This window comes from Zophobas morio, unplaced genomic scaffold, assembly GCF_036711695.1.
Source record: "Zophobas morio isolate AGI-343-1 ecotype UQ-CSIRO unplaced genomic scaffold, CSIRO_AGI_Zmor_V1 ptg000044l, whole genome shotgun sequence".
NCBI classification, from domain to species: domain Eukaryota; kingdom Metazoa; phylum Arthropoda; class Insecta; order Coleoptera; family Tenebrionidae; genus Zophobas; species Zophobas morio.
The window spans coordinates 8806599-8834547 of NW_026972149.1; the positions used below are offsets into that span (position 1 = coordinate 8806599).

Below are 27949 nucleotides of genomic sequence, written 5' to 3' on the forward strand. Positions count from 1 at the left end.
AATTATGGTTTATGGACGTTTGAAAGCGAGCGTGTTTGTGAAGTTTAAAATAGCCAGAAACAGGTATCAGAGAATAAAGACGCAGTGTTTCTATTCGAAGTTTGGAGGAAATTTAAAACTACACGAATCTTTCAATCAATCACAACGACTATGGCTGCGTAGAAGACGAAATAAACAAAATCCTGAAGAATGATGTTTCTTAGCGCGCATAAAACATCCAATAAACGCCACGTTTCGTCAGGGTAAAGCCGACGCCATCAGATTATTTAATCTAACTTTGTCGCCAAAGCCGGCTAAGTAATAATATTCTCAAATATTCTTAAGCACAGAGTAAACGACGTCATACAATCTTGTGATAACCGTTTTTGATATCTTACGTTATAACATCTCGTCGGGGTAGTCTTCTGTATACGAAAATGACACAACGATAACGAGAAAACATTCCCAGAATATCCTCAGAAAAACGGGAGCGACCCTAAAGCAAACGAAAGTCCTGTTTCTCGATACCTGGGCTTTAAATCAAGCGCAATTCATAGAAAAATGGCGAATCTCGGATAACGCAATGTGTAGAAATGGCCAAACAAATGCGATCGCCAATCGCCGATCTATTTCGTCGGCTGTCACATAGATAAGGCGGGATTACCTCCCAAAGGATCAAATCCAAATTAACGACGCGACGCGGACGACACCACAATTAAAAACACGCTGATAAACCGGTTTCGCGCAGCGAAACCGGTTTACCGCAAGCGGAAACCGGCCGCACGGAAAGATGCAATTTTGCAATTAGATTCCGTCTTACGGCTATAAAGTAGCAACGGAACGGAAACTCGTCATTTTTACAGAGTGCTTGCTTCGTTTAGCGGTAAACGTTGGACCGTGGCCGCGTTTACTCGCATAAATATAATGAGATACAACGTTGTCTGAAATTAACAGAGTTGTGACATGATGAAAATTGAATCTTCGCAAAACTGTATTCATACAATGTACAAAATCGCTATGGGATGGCTTTATTAAAATAAATTTTTAATAATACATGACAAGGGAAAACAATGGCGCTGACATAACGGCTTATTTTTTGTTTCACGTTCTAACGAATAATCAAACAGCAGAGATTGTTATATTTTAAGCAGATTTAACGTTTGCGATACGAATCTGTTGAAGAGCTTTCGCTGGTTTTCGTTTATTCTTGAACGGTATTATAATTTAAGCGTTTTCTTCTTCCTACCTGCTGCTTTGAAAATTACAATTAATAACTTAATATTGTTTCTAGTAGTGGAAGTAGGGCGTAATTAATGCAATAAAGCAACATTCTTTGTTTGATTTTCCCCTAGTTTCCGATTCAGAGCTTACCGGTGAAACAGCTTTGAATGTTGTACAAAACTACGCCGTTGCTGTTCTAACACAAAGATTTTATTTCTCGAACAGTACAAAGTATGTGCAATCAATTACGTCGCGCAATTTTGATCAATATGTTAGACTACGATCATCGTTCATCGTTTCACGAATAATTAACAAAGGAAATGTCAGCTTGTCGATCAATGTTTTTTAAAAGATAATTCGTTAGTCCGAACGTCGTTTGGTCTTATTTAAATTAAAAAAATAATTTAATCGTGTCCACAAACTGCCTGAAACATTTATCACATTTGCATTTGTTTTCGGGGAAACATGGAATTGACCGCTAAATTAAATACAATGTACATAACAGTTTCATTAATACTCAATGTTTGTTTGCGAGAGACCGTTGATTGATTTAATACGAATTCTGGGCATTTCATGCTAGACTTGAGGACAAAACTAGTTGGGAAAGGGCAACGCCATTGTGTTTCGGCAAATTGAATAAGACGATAATGGGTAGAAAGCGCGCTCGTTAGGTATTAATTAAAGTAATCACGGTTTCCACTACTGTAACGTAACGTCAAAAGAAAACGGGTGTAAGTGGGGTTGAAGTACCGAACGAGACAGGAAATAAATTTGTTACTTATTATAGTGTCGTAATATAGTTAGAAATCATTGTTTGGTGTTGAAACCTCCCGCGGATGCGATCGAAGTCGTGCTGCTGCAGAGAGCGCAGATTTTTTCTCTCTCCGGCTCTCGGAGAGTAAAAGAGCGATTGCAGAGATGGCAGAGAACAGTAAGACGGGTGGAAATAAATAAACGCGGACAAGATGCAAATGAGTTGGCTTATTTTGTAAAATGAAATGTTGTAATAAGTATATTATAGCAAGCGCAATGTAAATATTTAGAGACAAAGTTTGAAAGGAAGAGAAAATTAAGCGAATGCGAATAAATTTTGGATGGACTTTCGAGGAGTTCCAGTGTTTTGGAGTGAACTATGCGATAGACTCATCTCGAAGTCGCGAGGATGAATATTCCACTATTGAGCTGAGCACTCTGTTTTGCATAATCTAATAAGACTAGAGAACCGAAGAGTAAAAAGCGGGATATTATAAAGAATTAGTCTGAGTAAATTTCTTTAGCCGGTTGAGATTTTTCAAGTAGTAATTATGGATGTTTGGTAAGATTTCGTTAATTTGGCGTGAATTTGTAAACGCGATTAGTTAAATTAGAAAATTGTTGGTAAGAAGCGAATAAAATATGTAACGATATGTAAATGAAATCAGTGATAATTTAGCATCGGGGTGTTTATTCCGTGCTGTTTAGCAAATTTCATGTGTTGGTTTTGTTGGTTTGGTGAATGATTCCGCACGGCAATTTAAAGTAACGGTGGTATCGGCAACGAGGAAATTGTGTAATCGGTGCAAGCGAATTTAATTTAAAAGCATAGTTTGGTAAAACGCAATGTTTACTTTGTTGTTGAATAATAATATCGATTGATGTCGGTAAACGAGAAGGGAAAATTCCGTGAAATCGTGTGGGGCGGATTCAATTCCCAATTATCACGAAGGTCCGTGTAGTTTTTTAAGTGGCCGGGAGCATTTATAACAATTCGCGGCACACACGAATTTCATTATTTTACCCCTGCAACGTCTAAATTCTCCAAGTGAGTGAAACTTCCCCTAACAATAGATGATAGCTTGAGTTGTCCGCAACGGAAATTAACCAATTTGGAGGGAAAAGTACTTTTTAAAAAGAACATCGTTGTCGAAGTGGAAATAACCGCTAAGTATCACACATTTGTTGAAAACAATTTCAGTTGAAAAAGTTTTATTCGATACAAGACCAGACCAGACCAGACCAGATCGACGCCCTCCGCCTGCAGAATTCTCCGCAAGCGACGTTTCGAAACACTTAATTGTGTTATAAAATTAAAAGTGTGAAGGGAGTTTAATCCGGGGATGATGTATTAGGGAAGCGTTTAAAAATAGTCTATTGTGAGGCGTGGCGATCGAGCAAAAAACTTAATCTAAAATTTAAATGGAACCTTTTGAAAGGTTTGTGTTTATATCTTCGCTCACAATAAATCGCGTATCTCCAATCGATTTTATTATGGAAGAAACGAAGTGTTTTGGAAAGTTAAAAGCCCCATTCACCAATTTCGGCCGGCAGGGATGATACCTTTATCCTCTGCTGAATGAACGCTCGGACAAGCCGAAATGCGAATAAAGCTGCAATAAACACAGGCAAACAGTGCGGCGCGACCGCAACACGGATCACGGATATACAGGTTTCAGATATCACCCTGCGAGTGGAAGTGGAAGTGGAACTCACGCAATACCGCCACTGCCCCCAAGAGGGATGTTACCATGCATGCACTTGTTATTCAATGCACTGCGAAACAAAATCGACCTTATTAAATCACCACTATTTATCACCGACCCCTTAATTGCCCCTTCCGACGCATTATTTCAAGAATTAATAAGTCCCACTACACTCGAACGCGATTTTTGCTCACCCACTCGCTTTATAACGAGTTTACAGGGCCGCCACCGCTCCAGGGAATTCTCCGACATCTCCCGCAGGAACTATAGGCGCATTCGCCGACTCATAAGAATATTTTCAATTATTCAACGATCAATAACTTCATACTTTCTGCCTTTCCAAATTCCGAACGACCTAAACGAGTAAACCCAATGTTTTCTAATATGCTGCCTCCATCTAACTATAATTATGTACCTTCATTCACCGCCTTCGATTTTCATTTCATTTTTATTTTCTAATTGTTCCTCAACTTCTTTTAAACTCTTTTCCATACGTAATTTACTCGTCATCCTTATTAGGTTTCATGGTAAATTTCCACTTCCTATCACTTCGGGTTTCTTATATCTTACCAAAGTTCTGCAATAACAATGACTCAAAGAATTGTCAACAGAATATTTCTGTATATTATAAAGTTTGATTTAGCGATTTTCGTTTTTTGATACACGCCGAAAGAATGCGACTATTAGCACGTTCGGATTACAAGCATTATCGGTTAAAAGAAAATGAAATTTGATTTTTTTTCTCGTCAAGGAAAAGGAGCGGACTGATTAATTAATGAACCATACTCAGTTTTTCCTCCAAAATACATAAATTTAAAGAACATTTATTCGACAAAATTGTAAGATGACGGACAAAATTTCTTTAACGATTTACAATACTTCTAATAATAACCTTATTATATTTGTAAGATTTTACAGCATTTGGTTTTCGCAATTTCAATATTAAAAAAAACGTAGTTATACAATTTTAATTTTTGTTACAAAAATCTGGATGCTAAGGGTAAAAACTCAACACGGATACATCGTGTTACAAAATAAACCCATACGCCGCCCCGGTACGACGCCTATGGGCCGTCGAGAACTTTCTGGTCTGTACGCCGATGATGACTCATCGCTGATGACGCGCCCGGACAGCGTTCGCTACAGAATATCCTGGACGCGGAACTCACGATTGGTATTCCAGAAAGACCCCGATCGCCACACATCTAGAAAGAAGTTACAGGTTTAAATACAGGCCATCTTCGGGAATGATCATTATTCAGTCAATCGAGGCCACGAGACTATAGCCAAGTTGCGCCGGAATTATTATGTACATAATCGCTGTGTAATAATCAGTCGTGTAATTCGAGTTAATAAGAAATAAAATGTTGAGTTTAACCCACGCTGATTTTATTCACCGATCGACAAACAATAGCTTAAAATGTTTGCAAGCAAGATTTCAGAACATTCGATTTTGCAGTTTCGAAGGTAAATTGCAAAATTTTATACTATTTAATTTTTTTTCCAAAAATCAAGATGTCAAGAGTAAATAAAAACTCAACACAGATTTATAAACCGCAATGCAGGGGTATCGTATTTTAAAAATGTTAAATAATATTTACTATGTAAATTGTAGAGATGACGTCATTCTATTGTTGGTGGGAATGTTTAGTAAAATTTGACAACAATCGATCCAGTGGTTTCAAAAGTCTAATAAAATTCCGGACAGACGACAGACAGACAGACAGACAGACAGACGGACGGAAACGGGAGACCTATTTTTTTGTCCTCTACGGGTCATGAAAGGTCGAGAAAACGTTAAGTAGCCAGTCTTCCAATGAACTCTATTACAATACTTTCTTAGCTTACACCCAGAAAATAACAAGGGTTAATATATTTAATGTATGCGCATCTGATTCCATATATTTTTGGTGACTCCTCATTTGAAATGCTCTATGGACTGAAAATATCCCAATAAAACCTTCTTTCTTTAAACATCAAAAAAATGGACGTTTGTATATCACCATACACATAGTAAAAGACGCATTTAAATGTCATGTCTATAAAAAAGTAACTTTTTTGCCGCCTTTGTTTCTGCTATCAATAATCGAGATTATCACGCGTACCTGGTAAATGCTGACAGTTATGTTAATTAGACGCGTGTAGAAATGTATTTGAATCGTTTATTAAGGTAAATATAGAGCCAATTATACTTTTTAATCCATTTATTACTACTATTAAAAAGTGAGGTTATGCTGTCAAATTATTTTCCAAAGCTTGCAACGCGTTGAATTGAATGAAATTGCAACGGGTTTCCTTGGATTGCCTGAATCCAGAATCATTATTTTCCAATAGAAGTCTGGGTATGTTCTAAGATAAATCCTTATTTCTTTATGTTTTTATTTGAATTTTGTAAAGGTAAAAGCAAATACGCCGTGTGGTAGAATTGATTGCAAACAGTGTTCATGGTGTGTAGTTCCTGATTGTCGGGTTGTGTGGTGGTAATGGTAGTGAGGTTATGTAAAAAGAAATGTGTTAGATTTTAACTTGATTGAGACGCTTGAGGAAAATATAGCATGTTTTATTCAGAGAAAAAAGATTTTTCGTGGCTCGTCTGTAATTGCCGGTCTCGCGCGCTTGGCCGTCAAACCTCCAAATTCGCCACGAAAAGTCTCATTTTTGTTCGTAATAAAACAACATACTACTATTTTGGCTACCCTTCATTTTATTGTTAATTTCTTGAAAGTTACGTGTACGATTTTCAAAATTCGAATAGTGATAATGACCGTTAAAATAGCTTTCAAATGAAGCGCCACTCAAATCCTTTCACTCTTTGAAATTTTTGACAGAGTGGTTTAAGATTATTTAAACAGAATTTCCCGTTACCTGACCAGATCTGACCATTTTTTTTTGGTGAAAGGGAAAATCCTCATGGGCACCAGGGACTTAGGTTCGACCGTCCCTGGTAGTGTCAGAACTTTTACCGGCTAAAACCCCTTCCCCGACCAGCTGTTGTCCTACCCTCCGGAAACCGCGTTAGCATTACTTCAAGGGGGTGGTTGGTCGTCACTTTCTTCTTCTTTCTGTGTTCTATTGTTCTTCCGTTTTTTTTCCTTTTTTCCTTCACTTCCTTACTTTTCTTATTCTTTCCTTGTCCATCCTTTTTTTTCCGTCGTTGTTGATTCTTCAGGTATGCAATCTTTTTTTTTCTTCCTCTTCCTAATTTGCTTGTGATCTCTCTCTTCTTATTCTCATTCACTCGCCTCCCGCACTTCCTCCCTCGTTTCTCTCTCCCTCCCCGTCGTACTCGCATTTCCTTTTCATTATAGTCACTAGAATTCTTTCTATTGCCATCTTCATTCTTTAACATTAGCTCAATCATATTATCTACATTCACTCGTTCACCTACACTTCCATTTCGCATTCTTCTCTCACCCTCTCCCATCTGACCTGACCTGATCTGACCTGACTTAGCTTGGTCTGGCCTGACTTGGTCCTGACTTCACCTAACAGACGACAGATAGACTTTAGAGGTCATGAAACGTCGAGGAAACATGAAAGTAGCCACTCGCTCAATGGACCCTATTACAATATTAGCTTAGACTCGGTAAGTAAAAAAGGGTGTCGTCACATAATTTAAACGTTATATCATTGTTTTGTTTCAACTCAACCTTCCTACTCTTTTTTGATATATTACGTTGATGGGTTATTGAAATCGGCGTGGGTAAAACTCTCTTCTCCCATGGTTTGGACTGCTCTTGTTGAGACTGACTCGTTCCCGAAGCTGGCCTCTATTTACACCCACACATAAACTTCTAGATATTTTCCGATCGAGGTCTTTCTGGAATGCACATCGCGACTTCTGCTTGCAAGCTTTTGAGTCACCCATCATTGCCGTGCGTACTAGAAAAACCATAGGCGTCGTATCGGGACGGCGTATGGGTTTATTTCCTAACAATACAATGGACAAATTTTTCTCAAACGCTTCAATATGAGCTAATTCGCGAACTATTATTGTAGTCCACGAAAATGAAATTTTTAACTTAACGTCTCGGGTTTTTTTAACACCGGCATTTCACGAACAAGTTGTACATTTTTTTAGAACAGTTTTTAGTATTATGATTATTTCTGTTCCGCATTTATAACGATGCGAAATAGGTAGAGAGAGGAGTTTACTTCCAAAACTTGTTTGCAATTATCCATCTCACGGCAGCAATAAACCTCGGACCCTTATTACCGTTGTGCTTTATTAGTTCAACACCGGCTGGTCCATCTGCCTATCCGGTCATTTGAAACTGACAGGTCCTAGTAATGCTGTTTCCATATTTTGAGAGGTGTGAGGAGCCAGTTCTTGAAATCGTTAGCTGTGCGCAACGTGTTCGAGAATTGACCCGTAAATTTAAAAAAACAGTTTATTACCAGTTTTTGTATCGATAAAATTGTAACGCTTACCGCAAAACTCCAAAAAATCTAAGTAAACTACACTTACATATTTGATTTAAGATGCACATGTATGTTCTATGTTCGTAGTAGTAGTAGTTTTGGAAATAATCGGTTGAGATAAATTTGTGGTGCATTTTTAACGTCGGGCAATTGCTTTATTCGATAATGTTGTGACGGGGAATGTGAGTCAGTTTTTATTTAAAATGTTGTTAATTATGCAAGGAATGCTTGTTAAAAACCGCCGTAGCTCGTGAATATTCTGTTGGTCCTCGTGTTGCCGTTATGTATGCTGAAGCCTTAATAATTCAGATTTAATGTCATCCTATTTTTGCCTGTCACATTAAAAGTGGGGTTAAAATCTTCATAAAAATTGACATCGACGAGTATTAGACTTTAATATGCTTATAACCCTAGTTTTAAAAAGTGGCTGTTTATTTGAGTCGGTTGCCCGCTCGTGGAAATATATAAAGTTAAAATAATGGCCGCCGTTAGGGGTGAGCGTGCGTGTTTATGTGTGAAATTTTGCGTTCGCGTAATTTGGGCCGAATTAGAGTAAAATCCGCGGAAGAAACGGCGCATAGGTTGAAGATTTAGCCGTGCAAAAAGTGCTTATTTGTCCCGCTGGGGAGGGTTTAGAGAAGCGGGCGTTCTGTGTGCAACACAAAAAATTAGGGTCCTTGATTTATTATTTAAATTTTACCTTTATCTCGTGAAAAGACATTTCAATTTTCTTTTTTACCGCTTCACTCAACTTTCATAAAGCTTTAAAGTGATATACAACGCGTTTATGTTTATGGGCGTGTATAAATTTTGGCCGGAGGGCCCTTCTCACATAATTACAAAAATATAATTACGTTGTAGCAGATCCAACGGCTTGTTTAGACATTAGAAGGCGACCCTAATCAACCTCCAGCTTTCGGGAAATAAATTATTATAACTGTCGGGTCCCGGAAAACGCTTTAAGATCATTTTTCAATTAGAACCGGTGGAAATAATTTACGTATGGTGATATTGTTTGATAATTGAACGGGTCACGTCACCACGGTGTGGAATGAATGAAATGTTTTATGCATGTCTGGAATAGTTTTTGACAGAGCGCGCTGTCTGACAAGCACGAAAAGTTCCGAGGTGTGGTTGGATCTGATTTTTCTGGCTGGCTGGGCTCGGTTTTAATTTTATGGGCGTATATTGCGGGACTGCTGCACTTCCAACTTAAGCAATTAATTACGTGATTAGTAGGTTGATTAGATTGATCCACCACTAATAAATATCTGATGTTAATCCTTCTCTGATGTGGTAATTATGCAAAGGCTTCCAAGCTAAAACAATTTCGGGCTATATATAGCTCCATAAGACCCATTGCTGCATTAAACCCTTTAATCCACTGGAAATATTTGAATAAGACGAGCGAACGGGCCAGCACCAACGCGCTAAAAAGTCTCAACTCACGACCCCTACATCCACCCGAGTCCACACTCATCATAAAGTACAAACTTTTAACACTCAAAACAAAGTTGGAACATCAAATTAATCATTAAAATTTGAACTCGCTTAATAATTACTATGGGGATTAAGCGGCAACGCTCACCCAGTTTTTTAGTCTAGTGACCAGCTTTAACATTTTTAAACCCTCTTACAGGGCCATATATTGCATAAACGTACTTATTTAATCCTCTTTCCTCCGTTTGGAGCAGACGCTTTTACTATTGCCCCCCATTTTCCTAGATTTGATGCCACGCTTTATGTCTCCGACTACTTCATTTCACTCTTGCTTATTCTTGACTGAGACTTTTCTATTGGTCTATCGGGACACTTTTTACGTCCCGAGCGTCAGCTCGCTAACAAGAACCAGTTAACGAATATCTAATTTTATGTTTATCTGCTAGAACATGACAAAGTAGGCCTACCATTTCATTCTATTTATTTTCCGAACCGCTTGTGAAATTTTAGATGTATTTAGATTAATTTTTGAGTGTAGATGAGGCTTGAAGTCGAAAGACGTAGAGCTCTTAATAATAATAATAATTAGAATATCTACATTGAAAAATAGGTGTTGAGGTGCGTGTGACGTTTTTTGTGCGTCAGAAACGTCCAATTTACACATGTTGTTATTAGTCGACTGATTGATTATTTAAAATAAGTGTCAACTTGCTGGCGCCCTGAAAATTTTCTTGTTTCCGCTGACATCAACAAAACTATTATTACATGAAAAACAACCATAATTCTCGTCAATTTATTGTTAATCTCGTTTCCATGGTTAGCGGAAGTTTGTTTTGCAAATTGGTAAACAAAAAATATACAATTGCGCCAAAAATAAAGCTGCCGCAAAATAAAAATGCATCGCTCGTGCCAAGTCGACTAGTAGTCGCAATAAACCGACTCAATGTACTGAAAATACTCGAAGACGACCAGATTCTGGTCAACGCTTTTTTCGCCACCATTTTAACTATCGGATTTTACAAGCTAGTCGCCAGTTAACAATAAATTCTGCTTGGCTTCCATTAAGTGTACATGTTCCCAATATGAATTTGAAATGGTGCCAAATACTTTATGTCGAATTTATTATTTTCTTGTTTTGGAATGGATTCCCTACTGTTGAAATTTTCATTTTTAGCCAGACTCCGCCAAGAATAATATTGAATGTTATCTTCTAAAATAAGTTTCTACAATTCACAGACAAAGCAGTGCGACGTACAGAATGCGTCAAAAATCAATATCAATGACACTATTTCGACCACTTTAACTTGGAGAAGTTCTTTCTAATTGTGGGAATCACGACCGACACGAAAGCGTTTCTTTTCAAGGGATAGGTAAATTGTGAAGTTGTTGCTGGAAAAGGTCAAGTGTGTACGAGTTAGAGTGGTTTTACAAGATGGGCTATAATTAGAACTTTGTGATAAATATTGTAGTTATTGTGTGAGAGTGTGTGGTTTCATAATTTTAAAACGCCGTAACGGATTGCCTCAAACTCAGCACAGTGAAACTAATACTGATAATTGATTATTAATGTAAAAGCGGTGGCGGTGTAACAAAAAATTCGTTAATATACTTCAGCTTTTAATGATTCTGCGCTTAATATTCTCAGATCCCTAAACCGAGAGCACTAAGGTAAACGAAGCAGATTTACACTTTTAATTAATATTAATATCAAAACAAGCAGCCGACTTGCATCAGAAATTTATAACCGGCAACACTCTTATGAATTTCATCATGAGAATAAGTATACAATACTTAAAACTTGCCCGAAGTTCTAATAAACCTATTTGCACTTCGTACTTAGCTCCGTCTTGTCGACTTACTACCGAAAACATTAAAACTTAACAAACCGTAGAAAAAATGTACTCCGCAGATATTCCGTGAGTGTTTAAAGCACTTTGCACAACTCCCGAGGTTCAATAACCAGATTTCGAGCGGATAATGAGCCGAATCTCGATTTGGCAAAAGGGTGCGATTCGTCCGAAAAAAATCAAGTCGGGTCGCTTTGATTCGAGTGAAGGAATTAGCGAAAAGTGCATGCAGATTGGCACGTAGTGCTGAAATCAGCGCGTCCTTGCGTTCCGGAGGTCGAAATTTATGTGGGATTATCTAAAAATTGCAAGTTTGTAGATTTGGCCGTTTTATTAAACTTCTCCGGATGGCGGATGTTTTTGTTCGTTTTTTCGAGTATTGGAAGTCGGTAGCGCGCCACTGATTGTGAATCCAGGTATTTATCGGCGGGGTCGAAAGAAAACCTCTTGAGCACGGAAGTTGCGAACACCGAGGCAGAATCTCAGCTATGCACGTCGACCGTAAGGCCGGTGTCACGTTCGAAGACATAAAAACGTTCTTACGTTCGTGACAGCAAGTTTTTGCGGATTTTAACAGAGAATTTATTGTTGTCTATTTAATATTCATCCCGGCGTAACAATAACCGTGTTTGAAATCTTTACGCACCCAACTAACAACTTCTTCGCCGCCTCCGTAATCTCCATTAATCCTTCTGGAAATGAATCAAACGGAGCTTTATCAAAAATAAATACGCTCAGCCACGATTCAATTTTAGCCGAGCAACAGTTTGGCATTTTAGATTATTGGTACTCGGAGTGACGAGTTTTTCCGCGATTCTTGTAATTGCCAGTGTCAAGTGTTTCTTCGGGGAGCTCTTATTGATCACTTTAGCATAAAGTTTTTCGCACGCATAAAGGGGGTTGTAAACTTGCAAGATGAGAAGCTGAAAACTTTTGATAATTTCGTGGTGGAGCATTTTCTGGGACTGTTTTACGATGAAGCACTTAAATCTGGTTATGACAAGATTTGTGACTACTTTAGAGAAATTTTAACTTTCCTATTTTAATTCTTACTCCAGAGTTTCTTATATTGTGCCAACGAAAAACACACAGAATATACGCAACCTACTTTTATCCCACCGCTGCAAAAACGACTTAATTATTTTACTGTTTTTTAGAACCATTTAAATATGTCTCATCAAAAATTAATTAATGAAGGGGTTTATTTTATTGATCAAATCACAAATGGCTAAATGTCCTTCTTTTAGTTTCTAAGAATGCGATAATGCCTGGGGTAAAAATACAAGGCGGATTCATAAACCATGCGTAGAGGAATACGTTATTTTATAAAATTTATTACAATTCGTAATTACCGCTTCAGGGCAAGGGATATTCTATCTAAATAACTCTATACCAATGTTGTGTCACTTAAAGATTTGCAAAAATGTTGGCGTAATTAGTCTTTCTCTTTTATCCTACTGGTGATTTAAAATCTCCGTAATTTACCAAAGATGTTAATTGGGGTAAATTTACATCACTGATTACCACAGAATTTCAAAAAAAAATTTGCATAGCAGCGGTTCATGAATCCAACTACCGTAAAGTAAACGATCAGTTAGTTTTTGTGTCTAAAATCGCTTTAGAAGCACATATCTGAAAAATCGTGTGAATGGCGACCCTATTGGCGTCACTAGCAAAACCTGTAGTTAATTTTCATAGTTATAACTATAATCACCATGAAAGCCGGTAAACCCCAAACTAAAACATTTTCATTAACGTTTGAACTGTTAGGCAATTTTCATCAAAAGCCAAGTGTTCGTAACATAAGCCTCCATGATCGTTCAAACTCAACACAACCATGAAATTGTATCCAGTTTAATACACAAAGTCCTAAAAAATCCCATTCATTGGTAGCCGTGATAGAAAATATAGATTTGATGGAAACGCTTTTGGTCATTCCTATAAACGTCGTTCCGATGCGTATTTTTCTCGTTTCCAGTATGACGAGGGTCTGGCGCCGATCCTTCCTAAAACCAAATCGCGTTAATCCCGATAATTTCACATTAGCGATAATAATGGATTCCGACGTTACCATTTCACGGTGAGCCGAGATTTCGGCCCGACGGCTCGTAAATTACCCAAGTATCTTATTGCACATGTTCTTTTAGCAGTTTAGAAATTTTAGGGTTTTCGTGGATACCAATTGTATGAATAAATTCAAATCTTCGGGCAGATGCTTTAAGAAGGCTCCTTGCAGCTTCTCGATTTGATGCAAGAAAGGGGATCTGGAGTGAGGATAGTAAAATCTATCATGATATGGAAATAAGAATTCGGGAGTTTGATAGCCTGGAGAGGAGCGGTCGATAAGGCGACGGTGGTACAGTGCACGAACACCGTTCCCATCCTTTTTGCCATTCAGAAGTGACCGGCCAGACTTGTCAAGCTGACGGCCCCGTTGTGCTCAGAATGGACGCCAAGATTCATGTGCTAGAACGGCCAGTAATCCACAAAGCAATACCTAAACCGTTAAGCTGTTAAACCCGCGTTACTCCTACATACTCCCCTTCGTCCGGACCCACGGATAACGATAATTCATTTGCTAAACCTCGTTGCGTAGGCCCTACTTCCAAAACATCCCCCGCTGTCATATTTTAAGTCGCACGCGGTCTCAACCTGGTGTCGCCCACGGCGCCTGCGTCGACGCGGTTCTTTACTTAGTCTTAAACCACTACTACTTCTGACTTCTTTTTACTTCCAGAGCGTAAGCTACTTTCACTTTTCTTGACATTTTTGTGATCCCTAGAGTAGGAAAAAATTGGTCACTCGTTTCCGTCGGTCTGTCTGCCTGGTGTCTTCGTCGTGTGAGATAATCTCCATAACTGGATTTGTTTGATTGTACTTCAGGGGCGAGAGAATTTGTGCGAAACTGCAACGCTTACCTCAAAACCGAATGTACGATAGGAACCTTGTTGTGTTGCATGAATTTGTTTAGTACTGTGACGTTAAATTTGTACGGCTATGGGTTTTCGAAATTGAAAAAGTTGTTGTAGGATCTCCCTTTCAGATTTTTCCGTGACTTTGCTAAGGTCATGTCATGTTCAGGACTCGATACTTTTCTGTCCGTAACCCTGAATTTTGACATGACGTGACATGGTAAAATGAATAAAGTTGGAATCAAACAACTAAATTCCGGGAAGAATGTGTCGTTACACGAGCCGTCCCATTTTTCTTGTCTCGAATCGTTCGCATTTGGATTTTGCGTTTGATGGGTCTGTTTAATAAAGAGTGTTCGTGTTTTTGCGTCGTCTTCTTGTATGTCCACAAGCAGTAGCCGTGCAAAATTCATTACTTATCCGCCAACTTTTGATTGGACGCACGTCAGTCGGCGTGAAGTATTTGTGTGGCAATTTAGCGAATTTGCGAGCGAGGTCGGATGTTTGGGCAAAAATTGTGCGAATTGTGACGAAGGATGCAAATAAATTATGCGGTGAGTTGGTTGAGAGGTGATGTGGGTCCTTGGGTGCGCCGGCAATGGCGCGGCGCCGCATTCTGCAGGGATGCCGTATTATTTCTTGGGTGACAGTTGTTTCGCGAATTTGACGCGGTGGTTTGCCGAGGGACTTGGCCCGCCTCTAATTAGAGATGTTTGTACAGCTGCACCGCGTTTAACCAAGTACGTTAGCTGCCGCCTGCTCCCTATACGTGTCACTCGTCAACCGTTCGCTCGTTTGTCATTCCCCAGGAATTTATAGTTGCGTCCTACAGCCCGGCCATGATGGATCGATGCAGGAGCATATGTCACATTTAATGCCGAGAATCGCACCCGAAACTATGCGCCAAAAAAGCCGAAAGCGAAAAAGCGATAACCGCGATATACCGACGATAATGCGCTTTATACGACGATAATGCGCATTAAACCCGCCGATAATGCTAATTATACTACCGACGACCGAAGACGGTATTTCGAGATTTATCGCGGCGCGCTGTGGTTAAACAACGAAAAATAGGGTGTCGGAGTGTTTTAGGTGTGGTTAATACTTCTGCGGATGTCAAGCTGCTTCTAAAGACCCTCGTTGTGCGGACATCAGCCGGACTAATTCCAATTACCTGGAACCTATTAAGGTCCTCGCCAAATTTAACTTTTCACCAGTAATATATTACGTTCGTTCGGCTTATGTACTGCAGATACACAGACCCAAACATAATTTCATTTGCAAAGGGTTTACATTCCTCCTGCTCATCAATCCAATTTTTCCAGCAGGCTTTATATCCTATTTTTAATAACAACATTTTAGCTCTATAACCGGATACCCCAAATCGATAGTAACTTTTGTTTGATTTCCACATATTTTTTTCATGTGCTTTTAAAAATGAAAAATCTGCGCCCCACGTTGATACATTTTTTAGGAAAAACAAACAATTCGGTCGGAATATGCTTTTCAACCGCGGTTTTAATTCAAATTATGGATTCTTTTTAACGCGTTATTGGTTAAATATAAAAAGGTTTGATAACAACTGTTTCACAGTGTAGAATCAAATGCTAAATTCGCTTCCGTCTGTCTGTCGTCTGTTTGTCTGTCTTACGCTCGTTGCCGAGTGTAGCGCGCGCGTGTTCTGCCTGTGGTAACCAATGTAGAAAAATGCCGGGAGTGGGATTCGAACCCACGCCTCCCACGTTTGCCACCACAATAAATTATTAAATACACTAGAAAGTGGTCTCTCGGTAATGTATCATTGTGTGGTTTATCATAAACCGGTATTCGTACAGGGGAAGTTGGGAGTTGAGAATTCACCCGTTCGTCGAGCGTATAATTTGAGAGAACTAGGCACCAGAAAGTGATGTTTAGCCAAAACTGGCTCCAAGGAAGCGCTGCCCGTTGCTGTCCTTTTATGAAGCATTAGACTTACGGCTGGTTTTCCATTATTCTCGTTCTGCTGTGTCTAATGAGAGCTTAAAGAAGTACAACCAGGGCTCGGGCTATAAACTAAATTTATTCAGAATAATACATCCCGTTTTTAAATGTTTTGAGTAGAGTCGTTGGTGAAAGTTGACTCCATTTCAATTTCTGGAAATGAGACATTCATCCAGTGTTATTTTTTAAAATTTACATATTCTAAGTATGTTTACTTTGTTTTCATTGTCCATGATATTGTTTAGTTTGAGGGATTCTCCCTCAACGATCGGAGCTCATACGAACGGATTTTACAATTTCGATAACATGCAGGAAACGTATCAACCGGATTTAGTTACAAAATAAAGTTAGACGTTTCTTTAGTATTCCCGTTTTTCGTTATTTGATTTAATGTATTTTTCCAGGCATGTTTCACTTTTCGTTTTATAAAGGATAATGGGATTTTCGCTTTTTCAGCATCCATTATAATTATTTATGTTTTAATTTGTTTTCACGTTGATTACACGTAAACCACAAAAAAAGGAAAGAACACACTTTTGCGTTTTATGGAATAAATTAGATAAGTGAGTGTCGCCGAAATTTAAATAAAAAACATAAATCTGCGACGTTCCTCGCCTCCTTGAGGAACTTAAATTCGGTGTCTATAATGTGTCAAGATATTCATATTCGCTTCCCGACATTTTCTATTTACGACCGGCCTATCTAAAAATTTACCTTACCGTCATATCAACAGAGAAACAAGGTGTGCAATGTTCAGCCATAAAGTGAACAAATGAAGTAAATATTGCATCTTCATGTCTTCGTTCCGTGACATCAGATTATTATGTCGTGCGAATGGAAATGTTATTTAGCTGAAGCGCCATCTACCAGACGTTTTGTAATTCCTCTATAAAAGTAAACACTTTGTGCTAGGAAGACGAAAAAGCCTTGATGTCGGGTCGTTGTACGAAATTTCCATTATTTTGTATTTAATTGGTAAAGTAGATGATCACAAAGCAACAAAATTCATTAATTTTAATATTTGCCCTGAAGTACTTCACAAAGCGTTCAAAACGATATTTATTAGTAAAAGTGAAAAATTAATTATTTTCTTTTTAATAACGGCTGTACTAATAACGACGGAACTCATTTAAACAATGGAAAAATAATTGAGTACCGAACAATAAAGTCACCTTGTTAGCGTCATTTATCACGAAAGCGTCAAAAAAGGTTAATAAAATCCCATTAATTACGTAATTAATTTCCCGTCGGACACGAAAATATTAAATTTACGTGCGAACTGATAGTTTTTAACGCAATAAAGCATTTAGAACCCTCGTCAAAGAAACAAATAAGAATTCCCTACAACAATCTGACCTTTGGGATTTGCCCCCGTTTAGAAAGTATTTAAGACCCAAGTTCACAAGCTCGAACACAACTTCTAAATTTAATATCTGACCTATGTTTGGCCAATCGGTTTGCAAGAATTTCTATGTTATTATAGCCAAACTATTCGAAAATCGATACCCCGACATATTCCAACAAGCCGCTATTACACCCATTTTTATTTGAGTATTTTTCTTAATTTTCTGGTGTAGAGAAAGTTGCGGAAAGTTTTAATAGATATTTATAAGCCGGTCATAACTCAAGAAAAGCTCACCCCACATTTAAAAAGAACGCAACTTTCCGAGAATATTTTTTCCGAATTTTACGTTTCGCATCTCGTGATTTACGTTTAGTTTTGTTTAACTGGCATGGAACTTCGGATTAACGACATTTTTTTATCTGTGATCTTTAAGTTTTGATGTATGGGGAGCGTTTTTGGAGCAGTTTACCAAGTTAAGAATGGGTGACGAAAGCCATCCATTAGCTTCGTGTAATCTAGACGCAACCATTTTTTCTGATGTCAGCATGCTCAGGTGGAACCACGAAAAAATGCTAGAGGTCGACGTCCATGACAACGAACTTCACCCTGCCAGTTTGACGGATCTAAGCGCCACGTAAAGTATACTAATTCTGCGTCAGTGGGGCGAGGTCGCTCAGTTTAAAGATCTACAGGGCGCCACCGAGTTAAACGTGTCAACACAAAATTGAAATTACATTACACGTATGTAATGGGTAAAGTGAAATTTGAACAAAATCAGGTCACAGTTTGTATAAAATCGCTTCGTTTACCTCAGTTTGCGAGGGTGTGAACTGTTTAATCAGAATTACGAATTAAATCGTTAAAATAACGCTTTTGGTTTGGTCTGTACAACGTCTTTTTTGTTTTAGCTGCATCAGATTGCCGATTTAGTTCGTTCACGTGTGCTCTCAGAATAAGTTTTAAATGCATATTTTGTCAAATATTTGAGATAGACTATGCGAAGTTTTATAGTTGGAAGTTTTCCGGGCGCACCTTTTGTCTTTGTTTGTGCAGCCTCTGCCGCTATTATATTTTTTATTTCGTCGTTTTATCTTCATTCCGTGACGTCGTTTTTGTGTATTCAGGGTCATGTAATCGCTATCGTAGTAAAGTTTCCTAATTAGTTGATACCTCATGTTGTCCGGATTGTCTCTGGTGATAAGAGGATAAGCTGTAATCATAATAACCTCCCTGACGAGCTTTCACGCTTTTGTGTTTGTAATCGATCTGTCGGAGTTGTTGGTTGCGGTGGTCAATGCTAACGGCAGGTCATTATTTTTTTTGAGTCGTTGTACATATCCGTACACATTTGGCGGTGTCGGTCAGAATGTGCCCACATTGTTTTAATCAGAAATAATTTTTCAGAGTGATTTGCCTGAAAACAGATTAACGACAGATCCTTTGAGGATAATTACATTTTTTAATTCGAAAGATGCGAATTTAATTATCCCGATATTGGTATTTACAGGATTAGGTTAATCGCGTAGGAATATTTTCCTTTGATTGCCTCAGTCGCAGAATATTATTTTAGCGTTGACTATGCTCCTTAACGCAGATTTTGCATTTTAGAATTGATTCGCGAATAAAACAGAACAAAATGTTCAAAGTAAACAGAAAAGTGTATAATTGAACAAATTTCACAGCAAATTGCATGCAGATCGAGACAAATATTGGCCAAATCGATAATTTCGGGAGAAATTCGTACTCAACAATTCAACAAACAAAACTCGCGCTACGATTTAAAATACAACTTACTTAATCAATGATGGCGTTGCGACAGACCCGAATAATTCATACGGTCGAATCAATCAGTTCAAATGAGTGTAAATTGTTCGATTCTTGTGCACTCTCTGTGATAGGTTACAACTGCAATAATTCAACAACGGCGCAAAATTGCAAAGTGCTTTTGTTGGGTTAACCGTTCGCGTTTTATTGGAAATTCACTGTTGAATCGAGTTTTATTTCCCCACCAACATTTTCCACAACACTTTTACTGAAAAGGCGTGCGAGCTTTGTCACACCGGAACACGTTCGCCCGAAACATCGATGCCGCCTGATGAACAAAACTATTTTTCGCAGGATTGGAAATTACAAACCATCCGCATCAACGGACCCGGCGGTGCATCCACGCAGAAATTTCTATATTTGTCGGGCTAAAATCAAAACAAGGAAGCCTAGTAGAACGAGCTCGACCGCGCAGTCAATTCCGCCTCGCAGGGGTCCGCTGCCGGACCCGTCCTTATTTACGAATAGTGGAAGATTATGATACTGATACTATTGACAGTGCGAAAACGCGTTAAGTTTGCTTTTTTAAATGCAGCGGCATGTGAAAGGGGTCTAGACGGTTGTCAGAGAGATGTCGTAGATTGTGTGTTTGGCGCCGCGCTGTGCGGAAATTCGATAAATATTATTTTCACATCCCTTTTAAGAATTTTGTATTGAATGCGAGGATAAGGCTGGGGTTCGGCGGTAGCATTAGGAATATAAATAAAGGATGTGTTTGTTTTTTGAAAGTTGGGGAGGTGGCGGCGGTGTACGGTGTTGCATCCATATTTTCGTTATGTGTTAAGTCCCACTCCATAACGCAAGAAATATGGACACGTCGTGCGTGTACATAAAACATAAAAATGACGCTAGGGTGAAAATAAACTGTAAAAAATATAAAGAGAGATCGTTTGTGTTTATGGGTAGGGTCACGCTAAATTACGAGCTCGTAGTGAGAGATGATTGCATTGACAAGGAAGCCGAAAAGGGAGAAGAATGCAGAAAACGCGGATTACAGGTCGCAAAACTAGACGTAATAGAATGCAACTCGCACCGAATGAGTAATCCGAAAATCGCGTTACGCGTATGATTGTGTTGTCGGTAACTATCCCAGCATCCCGATGGAGCTTCATTTACAAGTTTAATGGCGCTCTGTAAACTTATTAACGTTGCCTAAACTCATCGAACGGTCCGTTATTAAGTTATGTTGTTATCATTTAGGTCTGTGTTTAACCTCCTTTTCCTGCAAAAGTTGCAGCCGTGCGAAACGCTTTCCGACCGTCAAACCGCGATCACACTAAATCAAAACAGAAACGACCAGGCTACCCCACAAATAAAGGACTACCTCAAATATACCGCTTGTTTCAGGTGAACAGAAACAAAGCCTACGCTCGAAACGCAGCTTCATCTGAATCCATAACTGCGTGGAAGATAAGTGGATTGCTAAAACATCGTTTCGCAATCAGATGAACAAATAGAAAAGGTAAGCCCAAATTAATTTTGAATTCGCATTCGCATAAATCATGCCTACTTAGCAAACACACACTCAAAACTATTTAAATTCACCACAGGCCGACGGCTATTCAGCATTTCTATTAAATATATTCTCTCACAAAGTCGGTTGTACCTTTCGTTACATCAAAAGAACGCCACCGGACTTACCCTCGAAACCGGTTTGGTACATCATTAAAATTTTCTTTCATTTAATTACTTTTTTCGTTCGCGTCCGCGTCATCAACAACTTCTACCGCGTTTCGGTTATTTCAAAACGCGCGAATGTGTTCAGCGTCAACTTCCATAATTAATTGAAAACAAAGTGGAGAAAAAGTTTTCATATTGCCCGCTTAGTTTCAACACAAAGGTCAACAGTCGTCCCGTACTAACTAAAACAAAGAACTTACAACTATTTTCTCAAAATTAATTCAAGCGGCAACACCACAGACAGAAAACTTACCCTATATTAACGCGGTTTCACTTTATTCACGTTCTCGAGTAGACACACGGAGCACAGAAGGTAATTGTTTGTAGGATAAGTATGAAGGGCCACAACTTTGCATCTCGCAGCCTCTTCTAATACCTACTCGAGCCTCACATTGTCTTATTACTTCTCCTATTTCGTCAAGTATCTCCTCTGCGTCGCACAAAAAATCCAAAAATGGATTATAAAAACTTGTCTTAACCGAAGTCTGGAAACTTCTGCGTCTTGATCGCAAATTGGTGTTTGCTCTTGCTCTTTTCACTTTAATCAAATAGTGGAAGGATGTCGACTTATGCAAACTGCGATACAAACTAATGCCCTTTTAACGTTATTTCACCGAAATTAATTCAAACTAAAAATATGTTAGTCCGTTTGACTCGGGCACCAGTTTTCACTCAGGCTATGCGCTTCGATCGACACAACATCCAGCTAATGTACAATATTTCGTGATACGAACATTCCTTGGAGTCTCCGGTCGGACTCGGGCACCAGTTTTTGGTCACGCTATCGTTCTTAAGTTTGGGTTAGCTAATACATTTGCAGTCCTATTTTTATAAACGTGCACGTGAGACAGATAACGACGGTAGAAATAGCGCATAGTCGATGTTAAAGCGATGCCGCTAGTCTAGGAAGTGCAACACGGAATAACTAATAGGTGGTATACCGCAAAGCACGTACCGAGTACCGATTATTTCCATTAGGATCTCGCAGATAGGAAGCAGATTTATTTTAGGGCGATGTTCTCCTTGAATGTAGATTGTCATCTCTGGTTGGTGAAGCTTTATTTATTGAATCTGTTATTTTGTCGGATTTCACAGTCTGTCTTAATATTTCGAAGTTTTGCGAGCTTGGAACGTGTTTAAAAATTAAGTATCCCGTCTGGAAGAGGCGGATGTTTTAAGTAGAGCATCAGCGAGCAGACAATTTATTGATTGAAATAAATAACCGTCTGGGTTAAGTGTTTGCGATAAAATATTCTAGGCAAATTTGTGGTTGTTTAAAATTTTAGTGGTTTGTCGAGTCCGGACCTGAGTAAGTATGCAAGGTCGGAACTTGATACGTGAAACGGAAGGAGGCCGCTTGGGATCTGGATAGGCGCCTCCGCAACTCGTTCAAAAGGGATTACAAATAGAAATATCGAGGGTTTGATCTTAAAGTGGGATTTTTGAGAAAATGCCGATGCAGATTGTGATTTCGTTGGTTTTTGAGTGTGGTTTTGATAAGAATAACACGAAAGCGGTGCTTTTGTACTGATTTATAGCTGAATAGTGGTTACAATTAAGTTAACAACTTATTCGGAGTGTATTGTGTTTGATTAATGGCGTTCATTTATTCTTAAGCACGAAATTCCACGTGCATTTAAATAAGTCCAATTGATAAAGTCGGGGTCTACACGCGAAATTTGCTCCTTTGTTTAGTCTTGCATTGATACGAAACACTCATTAATAATTCCCACAGCGCCATCCCAACAAAATGCCTTTGTTGTAACAAACTAATTAAAGTCAAAATGCTATGCATAATGTTGCTTGCCACTTCCCGTAACTAATAACCTCGCATTTCTTGTAAAGTGAGTGTAACTATATAGAAGTTGGTGTTTGAAGTGTCTGCAAAGTCTTCATCTAAAGGTGCACACCGCAGGAATTTTTCAAAGACGTCAGATATTTATTTTTAAAATAAAAAGCCGACTCTGAATTACAAACCAGAGAAACCGTATTGCGATATTTCTGAAATATTAAAATCGTCGGCTCACGTTTTCGTATCGTTCGTTGGGACACTCTGCATAAATAATTTGTAGTGGGGTGAGAGTGAAAATAAATATAATTAAAATCTGCCTTGACAGATCTGAAATCTGTACCCGACAATAGAGTGGCAGGCTCGTAATGCGACTTGCTTGTATATTTTACTAGTGCAATTAAAAAAGAAAAGCGTCGAGGGTTTGTCACGAGTGAAATATTTATACGTACATCGCGATGAATAAAGATGGAAGAACGTGAAAAATCTCAACACTTCCGTTTGGTATTCGATGGTCGCTTGTGAACAAAATTGAAAATTGGTCGCAAATTGGATTAAGGGTAATTAATTTTCCCTTTGTAAAGTTTCAACCATTACGGCCTTCATTTATAAATCTAATTAGCAGTTTTAGTCAATTTTCCGTTACACTGATTGTTTTTCCATCGGGAAGTCGGCCTTCGTCTGTTGTGCAAAATTACATCAAACGTCGATAATTCATTCAGTTTCGGGCGAAAAATTGTCAGCTTGTTTTAAATTTACCAAGAAAAAACTAACAAAAAAGAAACATTTGCCGGTGCGTTAAGCAGCCGACACTCACACCTCTTTCAAACCATCAACATGAGAATTTAACAAAAGTTTCAAATGAAAACAAAACCACGCCCGACGTCTGGGCCAAGACCAGATGTTATAACGAAGAGAATTTTTGACGTCCCATATATCCGTTTTTCAGCTTTCCCGTCCATCAGTCTGTCACTTTAGTGACTATTTACAACCGAATTGTCTTCAATCTGTCGCTAAAAGCTAAACTAGGAATTTTTCACCACCTCCGTCCCACTTACAGAATGCAAATGATGTAACAAAACCGCTATTTTTAAGAATTAACCTCTGCCTCCTGTCGGAGCGTGACTGCTGTTCTATTATAGAGCGGAACACCAGTCACCGCTCACCAATTAAACACCTGTGTGTAGCTGGTTGCCGGATTTCCAGTTTATTAGGCAACCACTTAAACGCCAAATAAGGGCATTCGACGGATGTGGCCTCCCGGCCGGGGCAGCACCTATCCGAGGTGATATTAATATCGGGGTGCGACTAATTGATGTTCAAAGTTGCGTGATCTGTATTCGAAGCGACCAGGGGGTCAGCGGAGACGGTGAGCGATGCGCCACTAGGGAAACGACAGACTGATCCTGACTAATACAATTATGAGGAATGAGACAAAGACCGTCACCGATCGCCGACGGAATTACAGGAATGGTGTAATTGAGGTTTGCCGGTTGCACGACTCGCTTTTCCCGCTCTATAATTAATGAGGAAAACGGTGCGTGAAAGCTCGCACCCTCGCCAGGTATCTTCGGCACAAATCGGAGGACGGTCACTCAAGACCAATCAGACGCGCGAGAAAAATGTTAGATCTAGATTGTCGCAGGATCCGCCAAGTTTGCTCCCATAATTGTGGCCCGCTTTGTCTACACATAAAACCTAAGTAAACACCCTATAAATTTACAACTGTTGTCTTAGCGAAACCACATTCTGCGTCTACGACCGCCCAAAAACTAACTGCTATACACGCGTAAGACCCTCGCAACCATTAAACGACGCCGTGGATCATCATTATGGTACACTGACGAAGCTAAACAAACAAATTTCTAATAGTAATAGACTCCCATAAGCATGAATAGTCCGCAACTATTACGCACTATATCCACAGATACGCATATGTCGACTCCCGGCTTTGCCAGAACAAATAATTGCTCCTTCTTACTACCGAAGGTTTTCCGACTTGCAGAACAATCAATAAAAGGAATTCGAACAAAGTGTACAGTTGTAACTTCCACCGGAGAAATTTTATCATCCTGGATCCCTTTGTCCCATATATGAGACAAATCCTTCAAAATCAGTTTAAAACATGTTTGATTCCTTCTTTGTTTGTTGTTTGGTGCTCTTCGAATTTCCAGGATCGAGTTAGGAGCAATCCTTTCTCAAACAACTCAGGTATCGAGGCACCAAGTTCTTGCCTACGTTGAAATTCACTAATTAATTCTTGCTTGCGCAAAACATCCAAAGAGACTATCTTACTGTTGTTATAAAGGCCAATACAAAAGCGTTTACCTATCATCCAGACGAACCCCTAAACTACGCAGAGTTACTATCCCGGTTAACACATCAACAAACTCGAATCTATATTATACATCTATACACGGCTAGCCAATTCGATCTAGGGAAATCAGACTTGTAAGCTTTACCTCCTTAAGAAATAGCCGGGAGTGAATGTACAGGTCTTGAACTTCAGAACTCCAAATTTAGGACCACGTTTAACAGGAGCCCGTTTCACCAGAAGCGATAGGCTGTAAATAGTTCCGATGCGTTCCTCACAGAGGCCGAGAAAGTATCCCGTCGGTACAGAGTTGTATCCAATAAATATGCTCCTATATATTCAAGGTCCAACCCTTCCAACTGTGCAACCTTGTTGGGAAGATTCTAAGTAGTCCTAAGTACCCTGCGAAGCGAATATCTACTGGAATCCTAAAAATTGCCATATTTGATATTGGCGATTCTAGAAAAAGGGTATAAATTTTCGAAAAAATGAACCCGAAAATAGCTTCTGGAGGTGGGAAAAATGCGACGTGCTAATTCGAAAAATATACGGTGTTTTTGTTCCGAGCGCCATATTTTGGAAATTTCGCCTTGAAAGTATTTTTTTATTCCTAAAAATTGTCAAACTTCGTATTGGCGATTGTGGAAAAATGTTGAAATACCTCAATAGCCGTAAATCATTATATAGTAGTTAGTTGCAGTACCACACGTGGACATAAGGATTTGCAGAAGCATCCGGCATAACGAGCTTACCGTAATAACCAACAAATTTGAATTAGTGTAATAATTCCGTACATACGTACGGAAATTCCACGGTAGCCCGATTTTTGTTTTAAGAATACTTGAAACTGGAAGAGGGGGCGTAAAGGATGGTACTTTCAGGTCCGACAGAACTCGCTCCATACCTGTGGACAGCGAAATATGCATCGCTAAATGCGAGCTGATGCAAATGTTCCGAATATCATGTTGTGTGCCGCGGTTGGCCACACGTTTCGCTTGTAATTTTGGGTGTAATTTTCGGTCAGTAATAGATTGCGACCGCATTCCGTGATTTAGAGTATGGTGCGAAGGCTAGTATCGTGACTGCAGAGTATTCCTCGGGGTTTCCCGAAGACATGACGCGTTCTTACGGTGAGTTCATTACGCGGTTGAAATCAGTATTGAAATAGTTTACGTCGAGATTTTCTCAAGCGTAGGAGTTATTTTGTGGCATTCCGCAAAGAACAACGTCTAGACTGGCTAACCAGCCAAGGGCGGAAAGTAGTTTTTGTAAAGGGGCGCTTGCTTAAAACCAGAGCGGTTGAGTTCGTAGATGAATAAAGTCACGCCGACAAGCAGACAGGTGTTAACTTACTAAAGATCAAAGCAATACTATTTCAGAACTAGTGTCCCGAAAAATGCGACGACATAAGTGAATATGTGAAGAAATAAATGAGAATGGAGTAGTTTTCGTTTAAGAAAAGGTTAAGGAAAGTCGTTTGGCTCGAGCTGGTGCAAACTGTCGTTGTTTAAAGTCGCCAATAATAAAGTTGTTTTTTGTTCAAATATGTGCCCGAATTCTAAATAGGTGATTTATGATGTTCGACAGGCTTGAGTCGACCGCAACCTTTTCCCCGTCGGTTTTAAGAGGAGCAGCTGCTTTCTCGCTTAGTTTTTTTCTCACAAGGGCGTGTGCCCTCCGAATAGCGACTATTTTTTCTGTTTATGACGCGACAAACGAACCATAACGAGCTAGTGGTGGGGTTCGCATGTGATTAGTGTCCGTTCGGGTTTGTTCTTGTCGGTTCTTTTGATTTGGACGTTTCTCTTGGGGCGCGGGGTGGTTGTGTGGGTGGGCATAACGTTGGAGGTGCGAATGCGAATCTTCTGTTTCGTTGTGGGCGTGTTGGGTGCGAATAATTGCTCGTGAGAGATGCCTCCACAATGCCGTCGTTTGTGTGAGTTTGGTGTCGGCGTCGGAACGCAAAGAAGTGCGGTGGAAATTCCGCGGGGGCATAATTTCGTTACTCATCAACAGGCAGGGCCGGCAGCTTCGGTGTCATTACGATTGTGTATTATGCCGGAATCTGACAGGGGTGGCTCCGGGCGACATGGTGTAATTCCTTGAATGTGGGGGCGGCTGAGCGGCTTTCGGTGGGCAAGTATGCAAAATGGGCTATTATAAATGCCGTTTTATAAATTGCATTTTACAAGTCAGCAAGCACGGCTCACATGCATGGCCGAGATCCGGCAGTTTTCCTTTACGGATGACGTCCGCTCGAGAGGACACAGTAGGAAAGCGCGGCTGCATTGCAACAACTATATTTTTATCGCCGAATCGGATCAGACGGTAGGGATATTCGCCATTATGATATTCGATTTGGATCCGCGCAGCTTGATTTCCACGGCATCATATGTTCGGTCAATCGGAAATCCCCACGGATACGAATCGTAAAGTCAAAAGCTATGAATTAAACAGGGACGGTTAAATCACGACTGCACTATTTTAGAATTTCGTAGGTCGTTTCTTTCCTCTTTAAACCGTCTGTAAAACACTCCTTAAATCAATCAATCTTCGTCTGCTATTAACTTTATGCTGCGGCGATAACGCCGCTGATATCGCAGACTTCTTCGAACGGCTGCCCTTCGGCCTCACATTCGCCTCCAATCATAAATCACACCTAATCAGCAACATCAAACTCCTTGATAAACGCAGTCGCACACCGAAAACGACAACTTGCCGCAAAAACTGACCAACT

The 27949-nt window shown here is 39.4% G+C and overlaps 1 protein-coding gene across 2 annotated transcripts in view; it reads left to right on the forward strand.

Annotated features, from left to right (window-relative positions):
- LOC135141483 (chondroadherin-like) overlaps window positions 1–27949 on the forward strand; it is an 89217-nt gene that overhangs the window by 33451 nt on the left and 27817 nt on the right. The window contains exon 2 of one of the 2 annotated variants that reach the window (XM_064072616.1): window positions 20777–20891. The exons of the other annotated variant lie outside the window; for it this stretch is intronic. The gene's annotated coding sequence lies outside the window, so the exon portion shown is untranslated. The remainder of the gene's footprint in view (window positions 1–20776; window positions 20892–27949) is intronic. 2 annotated transcript variants of the gene reach the window in all.